This window comes from Rattus norvegicus, chromosome 8 (genome assembly GCF_021556685.1).
Source record: "Rattus norvegicus strain SHRSP/BbbUtx chromosome 8, alternate assembly SHRSP_T2T, whole genome shotgun sequence".
Lineage (NCBI taxonomy): Eukaryota > Metazoa > Chordata > Mammalia > Rodentia > Muridae > Rattus > Rattus norvegicus.
The window spans coordinates 67,874,746-67,896,022 of record NC_141541.1 but is presented as its reverse complement, the minus strand read 5'-3'; the positions used below and the strand labels follow the sequence as shown (position 1 = coordinate 67,896,022).

At 37.4% G+C, this 21,277-nt stretch overlaps 1 protein-coding gene and 1 pseudogene across 24 annotated transcripts in view; one reads left to right on the top strand and one right to left on the bottom strand.

Moving 5' to 3' along the window:
- The window catches only part of Myo9a (myosin IXA), a 203,022-nt gene that overhangs the window by 178,495 nt on the left and 3,250 nt on the right, over positions 1–21,277 (bottom strand).
- On the top strand, positions 8,595–13,118 carry LOC148004175 (small ribosomal subunit protein uS8 pseudogene; annotated as a pseudogene). The gene has a single exon (XR_015627740.1). The product of XR_015627740.1 is annotated as a small ribosomal subunit protein uS8 pseudogene (transcript).

Sequence of the window (21,277 nt, the reverse complement as noted above, 5' to 3'; positions counted from 1 at the left end):
GTAACATAAGCATCTCAGAGTTGAGATCTCCAGAATTCACATTCGAAGATGGATAAACAAGGCAACCCTTTGTAACGCCAGCAGATGAGCATAAAGACAGGGACTCTCCAGTGCAAACTGACAAGTAGACTAACTAAAACAAGCAGCTCCAAGTTAGGTAAGAGAATTTACCTTAATAGATAAGATGGAAAAAATAATTAAGAGACACAAGAACCTACAGCTATCTGCACACACAAATGAACTTTCATACACACATGCAGGTAGAACATGCAAACATATAGAAAAAACTAATATTGTAAAATAGGCTTTGTTAGGACTTGAGAGACAGCTCAGGTCAACATCACTTGCTATTCTTCTAGAATACATAAAAAAATTTAGATGTTAAATAATAAAAGTAAGCTATATATTTAACCCAATCATCACCAAAATGGAGGAGAGGGGGTCAGAAGCTTCAAAACATTTACTCCTTATAATAAAAGTATTTAACATTTTTCAGACATTACTATTTTTAATGATGTATTAATGGTGAACATTACTATTTTAATGATGTATTACTAGTGAACAATTATTGATGTTATTAATGTGTAATTATTAATAATGAATAACTGATAATTGTGTGTATTTTAATGATGTACGTGTAAATATGTATGCATGTGTAGGTATGTCCTTCCTGACACTTTAGGACTCCTTACTCTTTCTCCAAAGCTTCTACTCCACCTCCTTTTGCATGTGACTGTTTACCAATCCTCCATGCCTAACTCACAAAGTCACAGTTTTCTCTCTTCCTTTTCTCCATCTCCTTCCTCCAGGCAGTTTTCTTGCCTTTGGACTTTTCCTTTAGACTGTAACAAAAATATGTCCTCAAGCTTTTAAAAAAAGGGGTGGGAGTTAATACAATAAATGTCAAACTATTACAACTGTCGACGTAGGCAACAAATCAGAAGGACTGAGTAGAGCTTAGCACTTGTGAGGTAAGAGAGGGTTAGGGGAGAAATCAGAAAATGGTAATTATAGGTAAGAAATAATATATATTACTTACACCCAGCAGCAAATTTAGAAGTAAAGCAAAGTAAAATAAGAGTTACTTTCTTCATATTTTAAAATTTATTTTTGATTAACTTGCATTTACACACTTCTTTGGTGTGTCTTGGGAATCAGAACTATGGTGAATATATCCACAGCTACTTATGACTTCCATAAAGTCTACACAGTTAATGAAGACATATATACTTAATTGAGGCAAGACAAAAAAGAAAAATTACTGGGTTGCAAAAATGTAAAGAACCATTCACCTTCAATCTAGTTTGTGATTCCAGTTGCCTAAGACTCAAAAAACTTCTTAACTAATGATATGACATTCATTTTCCTAAAGACATCTTAAATAAGGATGTCTGAAACAATAAACTATGTTTCCTTAGAAGCAAAATACCTGTAACCCTGAGTTTAATTGTAGGAGCACTCCTCTCTTATTCTTAAACTCAATTCTTTCAGTAACTCATATATTTTTAAAGAGCAACCTCATATAGTTTCACTTAACTTTATTTTTTTGAACTTTGCTTAATTTTTGAACCTTGTAAATTACAACTTTAGAAACTTATAAAGACACAATCACACATAAACACAGCTATTATAAAGATACCAAAACTATCTTCTCTCAAGAAGATATACCCATGGCTCAGGAAATGAAATGGATATTTCATTCGTGTCCCTTTTCTTAAATGTCTGTGCATTTTCAAATCTAAAGCATATACTTCCCCTTATCTCTACTTAATAATTCACTAACTTTGCTGTAGTCTATGAAACAACCGAAAACTCAGCTTTGCTTTAGTGGGATCCATAAGAGTGTTGATGCTTCAGGCTACTGGTCTCAATACTAAGCTGTCTGCTTGTCACAATATGAACATTCAGCATCGCTTTCCACATTCTCACATCTATCCATAAGGACAGCACTTATTTGGGATGACATCTTTCGACTCAAGTGGTTTTTCTGTGGAACACATGCTTCCACAATGGGATTGTGTGCATATGGTTAGTGACTTTTCAGACGTATCGGTTCAACAATTTAAGAGATATACTTTATAGACTTATATTTGTTCCTCTGATATATATAATTATGATACTTGTTCAGTCATACTAGCTGATTGTTTAACAAACTACCTTTGTCTATTTTGGAAGAAGTATCAACTACCATTTTTATCACTTGGTCTTCTTACCTTTGAACTGCACTTACATTTTTGTTTTGTTTCATTTCATTTTTTGCTCAGTTCTTTCACACAATCAACATTCCAAGACTCAACAAGAAAACGTGGGAGGGTAAGAGGGTGGGGTGGAGAAATGGCTCAGCAGTTAAAATCACTGATCGATCTTCCAGAGGTCCTGAGTTCAATTCCCAGCAACCACATGATGGCTCACAACCATCTGTAATGGGATCTGATGCCCTCTTCTGGTGTGTCTGAAGAGAGCAATGACAGTGTACTCATATACATTAAACAAATAAATAAATCTAAAAAAGAGAAAAGAAAACATAAGGGAGAGCGTGATGGGCAAAGCTAGGAAAGAAATTAACAAAGTAATTTCATAAAGTACTTTTCTGTAAAGGGAAAGAAAAATAGTAAATATTTTATACTTTGGAGAACAGAATCACAGTAAGGTTTTCATTTGTTTGCTGTTTTGTAGCTTTAAAAACATGAAAACTATTTTTAGCTCTCAGACAAGACAAAATCAGAGCACCATTAGGATTTGGCTTGTGGGCAACAGTTTGCCTATCCTTATACTAAAGAGCTCCAGCATGCTATTTTATTTATCAGAGGCATTCAGTAGTTTCTGCAAGGCAGGAAAGCCTAGAGGGAATGTTGAAGCCTATTATACTAATTGGGAGATATGCTTCAAGCTACAAGGAATAAAGAAGACAAAATGTCTCAATCAAGAACAAATTTGGAACTTTTGAGAAATGAAAAGGAATCATGGTAGTTCAAGACAAGGAGAGTAGTAAAAAGATTAGGTCAAGCACACAAAAAGATCATATTACACAGTACTTTGTAGTCTGGGGTTCCATTCTAAATGCAAAAGAAGATACCAAGAAGATGCCTCAAGATGAGACCCATATGGTAGAAGGATACTGTAAGTTGTCCTTTGAGGTCTGGGCACACAGGCTCGCACGCACACACGCACACACAATGTTTAAAGAAGTAAGTGTAGGGCTGGAGAGATGGCTCAGTGGTTAAGAGCACTGACTGCTCTTCCTAGAGGTCCTGAGTTCAATTCCCAGCAACCACATGGTGGCTCACAACTATCTGTAACATATTCTGGTGTATCTGAAGGCAGCTAGCTACAGTGTACTCATATACATTAAATAAATAAAATATTTGTTTAAAAAAGAAATAAGTGTAAAAGAAAAGTCCCTGTGTTTCTGGTTTTGCTATTTTTTGATTTTGTTTTTTTTTTTTTTTTAACACAGTTTCATGTATCCCAGGCTATCCTCAAATGCTATGGATTGTCCTGAATTTCTGATCCTCTTGCCCCCAATTCACAGGTGCTGGGATTACAGGCATGCACAACCATATACACACTGCTGTAATGGGGCCTAGAGAGAGGGCCTCAAATTAAGAGTACTTACTGTTCTTCCAAGGGGACCAGGACTGAGTGGCTCTGGGGAATCTGATCCACAATTCTATATTCTGCAGGCTACCCATGAATGTATATGGTACACAGACATACATGCAAGCAAAATACCCATATGCATAAGATTTTCTTAATTTTAAAAAATGATAATAACAATAGCCAGTTTTTAAAAAATATCCCGGTTGGGGATTTAGCTCAGTGGTAGAGCGCTTGCCTAGCAAGCGCAAGGCCCTGGGTTCGGTCCCCAGCTCCGAAAAAAAAAGAAAAAAGAAAAAAAAAGAGAAAAAAAAATATCCCAGTAGGGAACACTGAAGAATGACTTGGTCTAAGTGTTTTGCCATACAAACTAAGAATCTGAACTGGGATTCCCAGACAAATATTTAAAAAGCAAGAGACTGCCTAGAGCCCCTCAGAACTGGAAAGGTGATCCCTAAGTCTTCGTCAACCAACCTGACTAAAATAGTGATCTCCAAGGTCAGTGAAAAGTTGTCTCAAAAACAAGGTGGAGGGGTTGGAAAGATGGCTCAGCAGTTAAGAGCACTGGATGTCCTTCCAGAGGTTCAGCTCCAGCATCCACATGGTGGCTAGAAACTGTCTATAACTCACTCCAGTTCCAGGGGTTTAACACCTCCTCTAACCTTCATGGGCACTGAGCACCCAAATGATATGCAGACATTCACACAAGCAAATCATTCTCACACACATACAAAATATAAATAGCTGAATCCTTTATTTTTTTGTTTTGTTTTTGTTTCTCTGTGTTCTGGCTGTCCAGGAACTATGTAAACCAGGCTAACCTTGAATTAAGAGATCCACCTGCCTCTGCCTCTGAGTGCTGGAATTAAAGGTGTGCACCACCACTGCCAGGCTATAAGAAATATTTTTATTTTGGTTTATATGTAAGGGTGTTTTGCCTAAATAAATCTTTTTTAAAAAATATAAGGTGGACGACATCCAAAATCAATATCTGGCCTACACACACACACAAAACTGCATACATGTATATACAAACATACCAATGTGTATACTCATATAACCAAGATATTCTAATTGCTTGAAGGATACTAGATTAAAGTTGGGGGGTCAGGGAGAACAGTTGTGGGTAAAGCTCAAGTATCACTTTACATTAATCATTTAAGCACTAAAGATCCTAAGACTCTGCTGGTGCTTTGTACCCACTTCAATCTCCAGTTCTGTCTCCTGTCTCCTATCTCATTCCTCAGTTGGGGTGTTGTGGATGGAGGTATTAAAATAAATGTTATAGTCAGTTTTTACCAAAAAAAAAAAAAAAAAAACCCTAAGACTTACACCAAGACCCATACATTTCCTTCATATCACTTGCCTGTTTAAAAGCTCAAGTATTATGGGAAAAAAATAACTTATGGAAAGGGAGGTTGACAAACTATTGTTTGACAAGTTATTACTGTACTTCAATAACAATAAAAAAAATCAAACTCCTACAGCTTCTACCATCTTCAGTGGAAATCAGAAAAAAAAAAAAAACTTAAGTTACCCCATCATTCCAGCAAATACTGAGAATTTTCACTCTAGTCTGAATATAGGTCACAACAAAATCTCTAACTTACAATAAGAAAAAGAAAGGGCTAGATAAACTATAAAATCAAAATTATAAAACTCATCTGACAGCTGAGAATACAAAAACACAAAACAAAAACCTAAACAAGTTCAATTCCTGGCAGAGATGCCCCTTTCTTTTTTTAGGGTTAGGGTTAGAGATGCCCCCTTTCTAAGTTAAATAGTAAAGATAATAATTCAACTCTTAGACTCAAGAGGAGCAAAGGGACAAACAATCAATCCTCAGACTGACATTACAGATTGAAATTCACAGGAGTTTCAAAAGCAAAAGTCTTTTCAATGGAGCAGTCGGTCTATGGCCACAACACCTTAAACTGATTCCATTCTGTCTGACCTTGGAAACTAAGCATGGTCAGGCCTGGCTAGTACTTGGATGGGAACATAAATTACTGTGTACTAAACAAAGAGTAGAGGAGGAAGACAAAATAAGTGTCCTGAACTGAAAAGCCAAGAACAGAGGTATAACATAAAGCAGAGAGTGAGAGTGAGAGTGAGAGAGAGAGAGAGAGAGAGAGAGAGAGAGAGAGAGAATATAGAAACTAGTTCAACTTAAATAGCACATTTTGTTACAAAGTGGAAACTAAATCTACACAACATAAATTAAAATCCAAACTATAGTTGTAGCATACCCATAAGTAAATTCCAGGTCATAAAAAAATACATTAGCTTAGGGCTGGGGAGATGGCTCAGTGGTTAAGAGCCCCGACTGCTCTTCCAGAGGTCCTGAGTTCAATTCCCAGCAACCACATGGTGGCTCACAACCATCTGTAAAGAGATCCGATGCCCTCTTCTGGTGTATCTGAAGACAGCTACAGTGTACTTATATATAATAAATAAATAAATCGTTTAAAAAAAATACATTAGCTTAAAACCCTTTTAGTTGAATTAACATGCAGCAGTTAGAAATTTCACCTCATTTATTGTTCTTAGTGCCTATAATATTCAAATACCTAAGGAATCATGAAAGTGTGATGCAGAAACAAGAAAAAGATAAAACCACTGATAACTCAAATAGATTGACTTTAAAAATAAATGTCATAAAAATATGTTTTATATACCAGTAGGAAGGGGAAATGATTTGAAATATTTTGGCAAAGAAGTGTAAGTTCAAAGTAAAGACCCAAAGACTAAGACTCAGCAAATATTTATACATAATGTTTAAGGTGAGCCTGTTCTACTACCTAACAAGTTCTAGAACTACATAGAGAGATCCTGTCTCAAAAAATAAAAATAACAACAAAATTTAAGATGAAAAAGTTACTGAAAAGGTTACTGAATAGGCTTAACAACACACACACATACACACACATAAATTATAAATTCAGATTCAAAAAGATCAATGCACAGTATCTAAGGTGAAACATATATACAGAGAAACAAAAAGGGATAAGGATCAGACTCAGCTGAGTGAGACAATTCCAAATGATCCGAAAGGAAAAAAATAAAGAAAGTGGAGCAGCACAGAAAACTGAAGTTTGTAGAACTTTTCCAAAATACATACTTAAACCCACAGGTCCAAACTCAGCTAAACAAAACAAATTAGCAAACTGTGCTTTTCTGTGGGAAACCAAAGGTTTAAAAAGAAGAAGAAGAAGAAAATGAAGGTTGAGAAATGGCTCAGTAGTAAAGAGCTCTGGATGCTCTTCTGGAGGACCTGAGTTTGATTCCCAGCACCCACATGTAGGCTCAGATCTGTCTGTACTTCTAGTTCCAGAGGATCAAACATCCTCTTCTGGTCACTGCAAGCAGCAAGAATGAATGTGGTGTACACAAATTCATGTAAGCAAAATACCCGTACATATAAAACAATATTTAAAAAATATAACTTAATGTACCCAAAGAAAAACAATACATTATTTTGAGAGTAACAAGAATACTGACAGCTGCTTTCCATAAAAAAAATAACAGAAGCTAGAAAACAAGAGGGTAACACTTGTCTTAGGTTGTTACTGCTGTGAACTGACACCATGACATTTAGTGGGGCTGGCTTACAGGTTCAGAGATTTAGTCCAGTATCAAGGTGGGAGCATGACAGCCTCCAGGCAGCCATAGTACAGGCTGAGCTGAGAGTTCTACATCTTCATCTGAAGCCTGCAAGCAGAATATACCATGTCTTCTTGGTAGCTAAAGTGGGGGTCTTACGCCCACACCCACAGTGACAGACCTACTCCAACAAGGTCACACTTTGTAATAGTGTCACTCCCTGGGCCAGGTATATACAAACCATCACAACACTTAAATTTCGAAAAGAAACAATCTGCCAACATAGAAATCTAAACTCTGAAAAATATCCTTTTCTTCCGTTTGGTGGTTTTTGTTGTTTTGTTTTTGTTTTTCCGGACACTCTCTGTGTAGTCCTGGCTGTCCTCAAACTCAGAGATCCATTTGCCTCTACCTCCTGAGCGATGGGATTAAAGGTGTGTTCTACCACTGCCCAGCTTAAAAATGTCCTTATATATTTAAATTAAAATGTTTATTTTCAGACAGACAAAAGCCAAGAGAATCAATACTAATAGACATAAAATACATGAAATGTAAAAAGAATTTTAGTTCTTTAATAGCAGGAAGAAAATTATGTCAAAAAGAATCTGAAGGAAAGAATATACTAGAAAGACTAAAAGCCTGATGGCTCTATCTACTCCCATCGTTTCTATTCACTATTATAAAAGGGTGACAGTGTCAAGGAGGGAAAAATAAAAATTATCTTTAGTATCAGACTATATGTTATATATAAAAGACCCAAAGGAATACACAAACATGTAAAAGTGACAAATGAATCCAGAGTTCAAAGGACACGAGCAAATAACTTTCTCAACAATGAAAAGTGAAACTTGAAAAGCAGTATCTAAAAAAGATTTTAAAATGAGTATTTAGCAGTAAAACTAACAAAAAGATACAGAAAACCCCCAAACAGAAAACTATAGGACTTTCTTGAAAGAAATAAATACCAACAAATGTAAATATATACAGAAAGATAAGTAGCCTTACAATATAAATTTTACACAAATTGATCTACAGACGCAATATAATCAGAATCAATACCACAGCAAGATAGTGCCTACAGAAACTAATTGTAATTCCAGTTACCTGGGAACATGTAGTGGGAAGTTTAATGTCCATATGGGCAACAAGAACCCAGAAAACGTAACAAGACAATCTCAAACAGAAAAATAAAAATTAAAACAAGAAAGAAAGAAAGAAAGAAAGAAAGAAAGAAAGAAAGAAAGAAAGAAAGAAAGGAAGGAAGAAAGGAAGGAAGGAAGGTCTGGAAGTATAACTCAATGACATGTTGACTTAGCATTGTTCAAGGACTCTAGCCTCAATCCTTAGCATTAAAAGAAAAAAGAAGCTTTCTGCCATCTTCTCTTGCCATCACCATGGTGCGAATGAATGTTCTTGCAGATGCTCTCAAGAGCATCAACGCTGAAAAGAGAGGCAATCACCAGGTCCTCATCAGGCCATGTTCCAAAGTCATCGTTTGCTTTTTAACTGTGAGGATGAAACATGGATATATTGGTGAATTTGAGATCATTAATGATCACAGAGCTAGAAAGATTGTTGTGAACCTCACAGGAAGGTTGGACAAGTATGGAGTTATAAGCCCTAGATTTGATGTTCAACTCGAAGAACTAGAGAAATGGCAGAACAATCTGCTCCCATCACAACCGTTTGGTTTCACTGTGTTGACAACCTTGGCTGCATTATGGACGATGAAGAGGCAAGATGAAAACATAAAGGAGGGAAAATCCTGGGATTCTTTATTTTTTTTCTCCATCTTTATTAAATTGGGTATTCCATATTTAAATTTCAATTGTTATTACCTTTCCTGGTTTCCAGGCCAACATCCCCCTAACCTCTCCCTCTCCCCTTCTATATTGGTGTTCCCCCTCCCCATCCTCCCCCCATTACTGCCCTCCCCCCAACAATCACGTTCACTGGAGGTTCAGTCTTGGCAGGACCAAGGGCTTCCCCTTCCCTGGTAGCCTTTACCAGGCAATTCATTGCTACCTATGCAGTTGGAGCCCAGGGTCAGATCATGTATAGTCTTTGGGTAGTGGCTTGGCCCCTGGAAGATCTGGTTGGTTGGCATTGTTCTTCAAATGGGGCCTCAAGCCCCTTCACCTCTTTGAGTCCTTTCTCTGACTCCTTCAACGGGGGTCCATTCTCAGTTCAGTGGTTTGCTGCTGGCATTCGCCTATATATTTACCATATTCTAACTGTGTCTCTCAGGAGACATCTACATCTGGTTCCTGTCGGCCTGCACTTCTTTGCTTCATCCATCTTATCTAGTTTGGTGGCTGTACATGTATGGGTCACATGTGGGGCAGGCTCTGAATGGGCATTCCTTCAGCCTCTGTTCTAAACTTTGCCACCCTATCCCCTCCCAAGGGTATTCTTGTTCCCCTTTGGAAGAAGGAGAGAAGTATCTGTACTTTGGTCATCTTTCTTGAGTTTCATGTGTTCTCTGCATCTAGGGTAATTTGAGCATATGGGCTAATATCCACTTATCAATGAATGAATACCATGTGTGTTTTTCTGTGCTTGGGTTACCTCACTCAGGATGATATTTTCCAGTTCCATCCATTTGCCTATGAATTTCATAAAGTCATTGTTTTTGATACCTGAATAGTATTCCACTGTGTAGATGTAATACATTTTCTGTATCCATTCCTCTGTTGAAGGGCATCTGGGTTCTTTCCAGCTGCTGGCTATTATAAATAAGAATGCTATGAACATAGTGGAGTATGTGTCTGCTATATGTTAGAGCATCTTTTGGGTATATGCCCAAGAGAGGTATAGCTGTCCTCAGGTAGTTCAATGTCCAATTTTCTGAGGAACCTCCAGACTGATTTCCAGAATGGTTGTACCAGTCTGCAATCCCACCAATAATGGAGGAGTGTTCTTCTTTCTCCACATCCTCGCCAGCATCTGCTTGTCCCCAGAGTTTTTGATCTTAGCCATTCTGACTGGTATGAGGTGGAATCTCAGGGTTGTTTTGATTTGCATTTCCCTTATGACTAAAGATATTGAACATTTCTTTAGGTGCTTCTCAGCCATTTGACATTCCTCAGCCGTGAATTGTTTAGCTCTGAAACCCATTTTTTAATAGGGTTATTTGTCTCCCTGCAGTCTAACTTTGTGAGTTCTTTGTATATTTTGGATATTAGCCCTCTATCAGTTGTAGGATTGGTAAAGATCTTTCCCAATCTGTCAGCTGCCGTTTTAACCTAACACTGTCCTTTGCCTTACAGAAGCTTTGTAGTTTTATGAGATCCCATTTGTCGATTCTTGATCTCAGAGCATAAGCCATTGGTGCTTTGTTCAGGAAATTTTCTCCAGTACCAATGTGTTCTAGATTCTTCCGCACTTTTTCTTCTATTAGTTTGATTGTATCTGGTTTGATGTGGAGGTCCTTGATCCACTTGGACTTAAACTTTGTACATGGTGATAAGCATGGATTGATCTGCATTCTTCTACAAGCTGACCTACAGTTGAACCAGCACCATTTGCTGAAAATGCTATCTTTTTTCCATTGGATGGTTTTGGCTCCTTTGTCAAAAATCAAGTGACCATAGGTGTGTGGGTTCATTTCTGGGTCTTCAATTCTATTCCACTGGTCTATCTGTCTGTCTCTGTACCAATACCATGCAGTTTTTATCACTATTGCTCTGTAATACTGCTTGAGTTCAGGGATGGTGATTCCCCTAGAAGTCCTTTTATTGTTGAGGATACTTTTAGCTATCCAGGGTTTTTTGTTATTCCAGATGAATTTGCAAATTGTTCTAACTCTATGAAGAATTGGATTTGAATTTTGATAGGGATTGCAGTGAATCTGTAGATCACTTTTAATAAAATGGCCATTTTTACTATATTAATCCTGCAAATCCATGAGCATGGGAGACCTTCCCATATTCTGAGATCTTCAATTTCTTTCCTCAGAGGCTTGAAGTTCTTATCATACAGATCTTTGATTTGCTTGGTTAAAGTCACACCAAGGTATTTTATATTATTTGGGACTATTATGAAGGGTGTCGTTTCCATAATTTCTTTCTCAGCTTGTTTCTCTTTTGTGTAAAGGAAGGCTACTGATTTATTTGAGTTAATTTTATACCCAGCCACTTTGCTGAAGGTGTTTATCAGGTTTAGTAGTTCTCTGGTGGAACTTTTGAGATCACTTAAATACACTATCATATCATCTGCAAATAGTGATATTTTGACTTCTTCCTTTCCATTCTGTATCCCTTTTATCTCCTTTTGTTGTCTGATTGCTCTGGCTAGGACTTCGAGAACTATATTGAGTAAGTAGGGAGAGAGTGGGCAGCCTTGTCTAGTCCCTGATTTTAGTGGGGTTGATTCAAGTTTCTCTCCATTTAGTTTAATATTAGCTACTGGTTTGCTTATATGGCTTTTACTATGTTTAGGTATGGGCCTTGAATTCCTGTTCTTTCCAGGACTTTTATCATGAAGGGGTGCTGAATTTTGTCAAATGCTTTCTCAGCATCTAATGAAATGATCATGTGGTTTTTATCTTTCAGTTTGTTTATATAGTGGATTACATGGATGGTTTTCTGTATATTAAACCATCCCTGCATAAGCCTACTTGATCAGGATGGATGATTGTTTTGATGTGCTCTTGAACTTGGTTTGCCAGAATTTTATTGAATATTTTTGCGTCGATATTCATAAGGGAAATTGGTCTGAAGTTCTCTTTCTTTGTTGGATCTTTGTGTGGTTTAGGGATAAGAGTAATTGTGCCTTCATAGAAAGAATTCGGTAGCACTCCGTCTGTTTCAATTTTGTGGAATAGTTTGGGTACTATTGGTATGAGGTCTTCTATGAAGGTCTGATAAAATTCTGCACTGAACCCATCTGGACCTGAGCTCTTATTGGTTGGGAAACTTTTAATGACTGCTTCTATTTCTATAGGAGTTATGGGATTGTTTAAATGATTTATCTGTTCCTCATTTAACTTTGGTACCTGGTATCTGTCTAGGAAATTGTCCATTTCCTCCAGATATTCAAGTTTTGTTGAATATAGGCTTTTGTAGTAGGATCTGATGATTTTTTTTAATTTCCTCTGATTCTGTTGTTATATCTCCCTTTTCATTTCTGATTTTGTTAATTTGGACATATTCTCTGTGTCCTCTGGTTCTGTTGATTCTTTGTATAGTCCTTTTTGTTTCTACTTCATTGATTTCAGCTCTGAGTTTGATTATTTTCTGCCTTCTACTCCTCCTGGGTGTATTTGCTTCTTTTTGTTCTAGAGCTTTTAGGTGTGCTGTCAAACTGCTGATATATGCTCTCTCCTGTTTCTTTCTGCAGGCACTGAGAGCTATGAGTTTTCCTCTTAGCACAGCTTTCATTGTGTCCCATAAGTTTGGGTATGTTGTACCTTCATTTTCATTAAATTCTAAGAAGTCTTTAATTGCTTTATTTCTTCCTTGACCAGGTTATCATTGAGTAGAGCATTGTTCACCTTCCATGTATATGTGGGCGCTTTTCCTTATTGTTATTGAAGACCAGCTTTAGCCCATGGTGGTCTGATAGGACGCATGGGATTCTATCTTTCTGTATCTGTTAAGGCGTGTTTTATGACCAATTATATGGTCAATTTTGGAGAAAGTACCATGAGGTGGTGAGAAGAAGGTATATCCTTTTGTTTTAGAATGGAATGTTCTATAAACATCTGCTAAGTCCATTTGGTTCATAACTTCTGTTAGTCTGTCTATGTCTCTGTTTAATTTCTGTTTCCATGATCTGTCCATTGATGAGAGTGGGGTGTTGAAATCTTCTACTATTATTCTGTGAGGTGCAATGTGTGCTTTAAGCTTTAAAGTTTCTTTTATGTATGTAGGTGCCCTTGTATTTGGAGCGTAGATATTTAGGATTGAGAGTTCATCTTGGTGGATTTTTCCTTTGATGAATATGAAGAGTCCTTCCTTATCTTTTTTGATGACTTTTGGTTGAAAATCGATTTTATTTGATATTAGAACGGCTACTCCAGCTTGCTTCTTCAGACCATTTGCTTGGAAAGTTGTTTTCCAGCCTTTTACTCTGAGATAGTGTCTGTCTTTGTCTCTGAGGTGTGTTTCCTGTAGGCAGCAAAATGTCGGGTCCTCATTACGTATCCAGTTGTTAATCTGTGTCTTTTTATTGGGGAATTGAGTCCATTGATGTTGAGAGATATTAAGAAATAGTAATTGTTGCTTTCTGTTATCTTCGTATTTGGAGGTGAGATTATGTTTGTGTGCTTGTCTTCTCTTTGTTTTATTGCAAAACAATTAGTTTCTTGCTTTTTCTAGGGTGTAGCTTGCCTCCTTGTGTTGGGCTTTACCATTTATTATCCTTTATAGCGCTGGATTTATAAAAAGATACTGTGTAAATTTGGTTTTGTCATGGAATATCTTGGTTTCTCCATCTATGTTAATTGAGAGTTTTGCTGGATACAGTAACCTGAGCTGGCATTTGTGTTCTCTTAGGGTCTGTATGACATCTGTCCAGGATCTTCTGGCTTTCATAGTCTCTGGTGAGAAGTCTGGTGTGATTCTGATAGGTCTGCCTTTATATGTTACTTGACCTTTTTCCCTTACTGCTTCTAATATTCTTTCTTTGTTTTGTGCATTTGGTGTTTTGACTATTATGTGACGGGAGGAGCTTCTTTTCTGGCCCAATCTATTTGGAGTTCTGTAGGCTTCTTATATGTTATGGGCATCGCTTTCTTTAGGTTAGGGAAGTTTTCTTCTATGATTTTGTTTAAGATATTTATTGGTCTTTTGAGTTGGGAGTCTTCACTCTCTTCTATACCTATTATCCTTAGATTTGATCTTCTCATTGAGTCCTGGATTTCCTGTATGTTTTGCACCAGTAGCTTTTTCCGTTTTACATTATCTTTGACAGTTGGGTCGATGATTTCTATGGGATCTTCTGCTACTGAGATTCTCTCTTCTATCTCTTGTATTCTGTTGGTGATGCTTAAATCTATGGCTCCTTGTCTCTTCCTTTGGTTTTCTATATCCAGGGTTGACTCCCTTTGTGCTTTCTTTATTGCTTCTATTTCCATTTTCAATTCCTTCACCTGTTTGATTGTGTTTTCCTGTAATTCTTCCAGGGATTTTTGTGTTTCCTCTCTAAGGGCTTTTACTTGTTTACTTGTATTTTCCTGCATTTCTCTAAGGGAGTTCTTTATGTCTTTCTTAAAGTCCTCCATCATCATGATCAAATGTGATTGTAAATCTAGATCTTGCTTCTCTGGTGTGTTTGAATAGTCAGTGTTTGCTTTGGTGGGAGAATTGGGCTCTGATGATGCCATGTAGTCTTGGTTTCTGTTGATTTGGTTCCTGCGCTTGTCTCTCACCATCAGGTTGTCTCTGATGTTACCTTGTTCTGCTATTTCTGACAGAGGCTTGACCGTCCTATAGTCCTGTGTGTCAGGAGTACTGTAGACCTATTTTCCTGTTTTCTTTCAACCAGTTATGGGAACAGAGTGTTCTGCTTTCAGGAGTGTAGTCGTTCCCGTCCACTGGCTTTCAGCTGTTCTTGTAGGCGTGTGTCCTGAGTCCACCAGGCAGGTCACTTGGAGCAGAAAAGTTGGTCTTACCTCTGGTCTCAGGCCTGAAGTCGCTCCTCAGGGCTGGGTTTCAGCTCTCTGTGAGGGCAGCAACCAGAAGGGCCTGCCCCTCCTTCTCCTGGGTTCCTGTGCACAGGGAGCCCAGATGGCACTAGATGTTTTCCTCTAGAGTCAGAAATGTGGGCAGAGAGTAGTCTCCTCTGGTTTCCCAGGCATGTCTGCCCCTCTGAAGGTCTAGCTCTCCGTCCCACGGGATTTGGGTGCAGGGAGCTGTTTGACCGGGTCCGTTCAGATCCGGGCGCAGTCTGGACCCCAGGGCTCCTGCAGCTTGACTGTCCCTATCTTCCTGTTCCCAGAGGCCCTATACAGTTTCCTCTTGGGCCAGGGATGTGGGCAAAGGTGGGCAGAAGTGGCGGTCTCTCCTGCCCTGCAGTCTCAGGATTGCCCACATGTCTGGGCAATGAGCTCTCTCTCACTCGGGGTTGGGAGCAGGGAGCTGTGGGCCGGGATCAGTGAGGTTCGGATGCCACTCCTTTTAACTTTTCAATGTGAGTAGGTTTTATAATTTTAAAAATGAGGTGGGGAGCTAAACTAAAAGAAAATAAAATTGCCAACATTATTCAGAAAAAAAATGATTGAATCACTTATAAAGATGTCTAATCTGGTGAACTTCCTTACATTAAAAAGAGATTATTCAGCCTACTATCAGATGATCAATAAAAGTAAGCAGATTTCAAACAAATACTTAACACACTACAAACAGCAATAGTACTAAATCTGTCAATGATTTAAGGAATGTCTGTCATTGCCAAACTGAACACATCCTGTAATGAGAACTTCACCCAAAATACACTCTAATATCCATTAACCCCGCATACTGAAATAACAAGAAAAGTCCATGGTTTTACCAGGAATCTCACTTACTAGTAGCTCTTGGCTAGCCTGGAACAAACTGTGTAGACCAGGCTGACCTCAAACTTGCAGCAATCCTTCTGCCAAGTACTAAGATTAAGATATTTAGCACCATGCCCAGCAACATATTTCTTCCAAATATTTTGAACTATAAAATATGGCAACTGAAAGACAGCTTATAAATTACCCTACCATTTATTTCTGTTGACAAAAATAACAAAAAGCCACAGTAATTAGCCATTTATCCTAATGAAATTCCTAAACATAACAAAGGATACTGAAGAAAGCTTTTACATACTCAACTTCAGGCAGGCTCTGACATTCACCTGTAATCCCAACTGCTATGGCCCAGGAAGTTTGTAAACAGCCTTGCCAAAAACTTATCAAGACCCCACCTCCAGCCTGACAGTGGTGGCCCACACCTTTAATTCCAGTACTCAGGGGACACAACAGGTGGATCTCTGTGAGTTCAAGGCCAGCCTAGTCTACAGAGTGTGTTCCAGGGGACAGCCAAGACTATATAGAGAAAACCTGTCTCAGGAAAAAAACAAAAAACAAAAAACAAAAAACAAAAAAAAAAAAAAAAAAACTGAACAAACAAAAAGATCACACCTCCAAAAAACAGAAAAGTCTTAAAAACCATGTGAGGAAAAAATACTATCACCCTACAGAAAATAAACATACATCCTGAAGCGCTCATGTGTTCAGTAAGTGATGTGACTAGAATTTGAATCCAAATCTGTTGAAATTCGAAGGTTTAAGAGTCCATACTCTTAACCTGGTGGGGGTGGGAGCAGTGGATCTCTGAGTTGCAATTCCAGGGCAGCCAGGTGACTACACAAAGAAACCCTGTCTCAAAAAAAAAGAAAAAAGCCCAGATTCTTTTTTATGTAATTAGACAAAATGGATTTAATATTAACGGAGAGAAAAGTTTAACTAAGGAGAAAGTATGCTTAAAAGAATACCTAGAGATTCAATGAAATATAAATACCTTATGGTTTAAAAAACGTTAACAATTATTGCTAGTAGTGAAAAAGAAGCAATTTTTTCCAAATTTAGCTATGACACAGGACTTTCCTCACTCTGAGGAAAATTACACTCCAGCTGCCTCCTCGATGACCCGGCTACTCCTGGTTGACAACACACAGCAACATAATTCATATTAAAATCCAAATGCCAAACACAATTTTGAAAATACTCTGTATGTTTACTGTACCTATTCTAAGTATGTTCACTATTAAAATTAATGTTACTTTCACCAAATATACTTCAATTTGTCTAATCTTTTATACCACTTTACTCCAACAAATCCTTCCAAATACAAACCTTCTATACAGTAATTTTAATATAATGTGGTTTTCGCTTGTCTACTGCATAAAAATAAAGCAACTGTGTTTTTTTAACATAAGTTATATATGGTCTCTGTACAAACACTAGAGAGATGGCTCAGCCGTTAAAGGCTAGGCTCACAACCAAAAATAGATGGTCTTTGTACAAAATCAAACTCCTACCTATCATGCCTATTTAAAGATATACTCAGGCTGGAGAGGTGCCTCAGCAGTTAAGAGCACCGACTGCTCTTCCAGAGGTCCTGAGTTCAATTCCCAGCAACCACATGGTGGCTTACAACCATCTGTAATGAGATCTGATGTGTCTGAAGACAGTTGCAGTGTGCTTATGTATAGTAAATAAATAACTCTTTAAAAAAAAAAAAGATATACTCAAAAGATGGGTGTGGTGGAATACACCTGTAATCCTAGTACACAGGAGCCAGAAGCAAGTGGACCTTGTCTCAAAGACAAACAAACAAAAACTTAATTCCAGCATTTGGGAGGGAAAGTCAGTCATATCTCTTGAGTTCAAGGCCAGCCTGGTCTACAAACCCAGTTTCAGAAAAGTCAGAGCTACAGAGTAACCCAGTCTTAGAAACAAACAGAGAGAAAAACCTTTATGTTGAGTTATTACATTTAAAATTAAATCCTCAGCGGTAGAGCACCTGCCTAGCAAGCACAAGGCCCTGGGTTCGGTCCCCAGCTCCGAAAAAAAGAAAAAAGAGGAAAAAAATTAAATCCTCTATGAAATGGATTAGGATTAGAAGGCATAAGGTAGCTTGGAGAATTCTAGTAATATTCTGTTTTGAGATTCCATACTGTTACATAAATATTTACACGTGATGAAAACTCACTAAGCTGTATATTTATTATCTGTGTACTATAGATGGAGTTAATTTATAACAGTTGGACTGTCTCATGGTACAAAAGCAGTACTGTGACACTAACCGACAATGCTATTACCAGGTTTAGTTGTGTTAATATATTTTTAACTTACAATGCTTTATTAGAATGTTATAATTTCATGGGAAATTTAAAGTATGCAAGTAAATGTAGCCCTATAATTCTAGCACTAGAGAGACTAAAACAAGAGGATTGCTGTGATTTTGAGGATAGCTTACACTACTCCTTAACCTGTCTCAAAATGAGTGAATACATACATACATACATACAAACATACATACATACACACACACATACAAGAAAATAGGTCAATAAGATGGGCTCATTTGCTGCCAAGCCTGATGACCTGAGTTCCAATCCTAGAAACCTATATAGTGAAAGAAAAGAACTGACTCCATTAAGTTGTCCCCTGACCTACACAAGGCCCATGTGTGCCCACAGGCATACATACACACAATAAATAAATAGAACCTACAATCTATATACCTGTGTTATTATAGAGCACTTATACTATCCCCTTTACCAAAAAAAGTAAAACCTAGAAAGAAAAATAGCCCACAGAGGTCTGTCACAGACAAAAACACACTTTAATCCAAAAGAAATTAAAAAATGTTTCCTGACAAAAGATATACCTGAACTGAATCCTGGAGGTCAGACAGGAACTAGCCAAGCAAGGAAAGAGTTGAAAGGAAACAGAGCATGAAGACAAGGAAACTAAATTCAGTAAAAATGCATTAAAGAATTCAAGGGAGACAGCAAAGGAAGAAAAGCTCAGAAGGCTGAGGTAGGACAGGCCATATTCAAGGATAGCCTAGGGTACAACTCAAAAAAAAATCCCAGCACTCAGGAGGCAAAGGCAGACAGATCTCTGAGACTAAGGTCACCCTGGTATACATAGAAAATGACAGGACAGCCAGGACTTCACAGAAAGACTGTCTCAAACAAAGCTAGAGAAAATGTGAGTTCTGACACCCCATGCTACAGCTCAAACTCTATCCTGAAAGCAACAATAAAACACTGTGGACCTTTTTTTTTTTAAGATGTATTCATTTATTATATATAAGTATACTGTAGCTGTCTTCAGATACACCAGAAGAGGGCATCAGATTTCTTTACAGATGATTGTGAGCCACCATGTGGTTGCTGGGAATTGAACTCAGGACCTCAGGAAGAGCAGTCGGTGCTCTTAACCACTGAGCCATCTCTCCAGCCCCACTGTGGACCTTTTAACTGGAAGGACAATTAAATGTGCATTGGTATTATCCATGTCCTTGATATTGCCTTCAATGCTTACCATCCCATTTTATAGGAACTAGCCTGCATACTACCATATACTTTACCCTATGCATACATGTACAAATATTACATAACCAATACTGAATGGCCAGGAATAGTCATTCAATCTTGTTAGCAGCCATTGGGAAGAGGAGGGGAGGGAGGGAAAGCAAACAAAAGCACTGAGCCAAAGAAATTGTTTTGTGAGCACTCAAATCAAAAAGATCCTAGACTGCAAAAGATTTGCTCAAGAATTGAAGTGTAAAAGAGAGTAAGTCAGAAAGCAAGGTGTTGACATGGTAATGACATGGTAGTTACAAAAGACAGAAATGGGGATTAAATGGAAGCTATAAGACAGAAGAAGAAACGATTATATAAAAACTAATAATAATGCAACAACCAGGGGTTGGGGATTTAGCTCAGTGGTAGAGCGCTTGCCTAGCAAACGCAAGGCCCTGGGTTCAGTCCCCAGCTCTGAAAAAAAGAAAAAGAAAAAAGAAATAAATAAATAAATAATGCAACAACTAAACTAAAGTAAAATCTAGGTCTTGAGTGTGGCTCAGTAATAGTGAATAGCATGCACAAATCCCAGGTTCTGTTCACAGCACTGCCATAAATTAAAGTGAAATGTCTTCTCCTGCTTCCAACTTAATAGGTCCTTTTCTTACATCAACTTGTTTCATTTTTCCTGGGTTCGTTCTTGCATGTGCACGTGTGTTTTCCAAAAGCACTCCTTAACTACGTAAGATAATCTGAGTCTCCTCCTTGCAACTGAAAGAACCTAAGAATATTTTTAGAACACTTATTTTGGCAGCAGTGAAAAGAATATACAAAAAAGTATAGTGAAGCCAACAGCAGAAAGCAGAAAAACAAGACCACTTGGAAAGCATCACGGAAGCCTAAAAGGCATTTGAGTTCATTTAAAATAGAGAATACAGGAGAAAAGGAACAATAAAGACATAAAATATTTATTATGATAAAGAAGGTGTGAGATATAATGACAAACTGAATATTGGTAGTATGACAGAATAGAGTAAAAGATGATTTTCATGGGTTCCTGAAAACTTTATGAGAACAGAAGGTGCCACTGCCATTCAAGATGAGAAATCAAAATCAACTGAGTTGCAGTTTCTATCTGCTCTGTTCCTAGTTTTGTGGGGAAGAGAGACAGAGAAGGTTCTGTATTTTTGGATTGGAGTACTTACAAACTAGGACATCATGTATGTGGTCTATTACCAAGTGGTTTACAGAGGTGTAAAGGAAAGACAAGGGTTCTAAACAGCCTCTGTAGACACAAGAATCAATATGTAAAATTAATGTGCCTTTGTTGTCAGGGAATGTGTTTTGTTGTTGTTTTGAGAGCTATTTGTTCTTTTATGGAGACGGAGTATTTCTACATAACCAGGTTGGTCTTGAATTATTAGCAATCCTCCTGCCTCAGCCTCCCAAGTAATGGAATTACAGGTCTATAATACCATGCTTGACTCAAGTTAATGTAGTTTTAAAATAATCTGAAAAAAACTGTTTCCTTTAAACTGTTAATATACCTAAGAAATTTAATAATTCAAATTTTAAAAGTATTAAAATTCTTGGTCAACCTTATTCTCAAACTTTCTGGACTTCTTTGAAAATATTAAAGATTGACAAATATCTACATAATTGCAAATGATTTAAAAAGATGGGGGCTTATATTACTAATTTCTACCATAGCTATATTTCTTTTAAAAGATGTAAATTTAGCTGATCATAATGATACACACTTGCAGTTCTAGCTATCTAAATTAGGTATTTGAATCAAGAAGATAAACTGAGCCCAGAGTTCAAAACACACCAATAGCCATGTACAATGCATCAAGATCATCATCAAATTAAAAAACAAAGTAAAACAAAACCAATGAATTTAATACCACCTCCTCAAAAACAATATACTACTAAATTAACTAAAGAAAAAATTGTTTAAAAACCATTAGCCCTCTGTGGTAGCACCTATAATCTGAGAATTTAATATGCTCAAGACTCTGAGACCAGACAAAGCTAAATTGAGAATTCTAGGACAACTAGGCTAAATGAA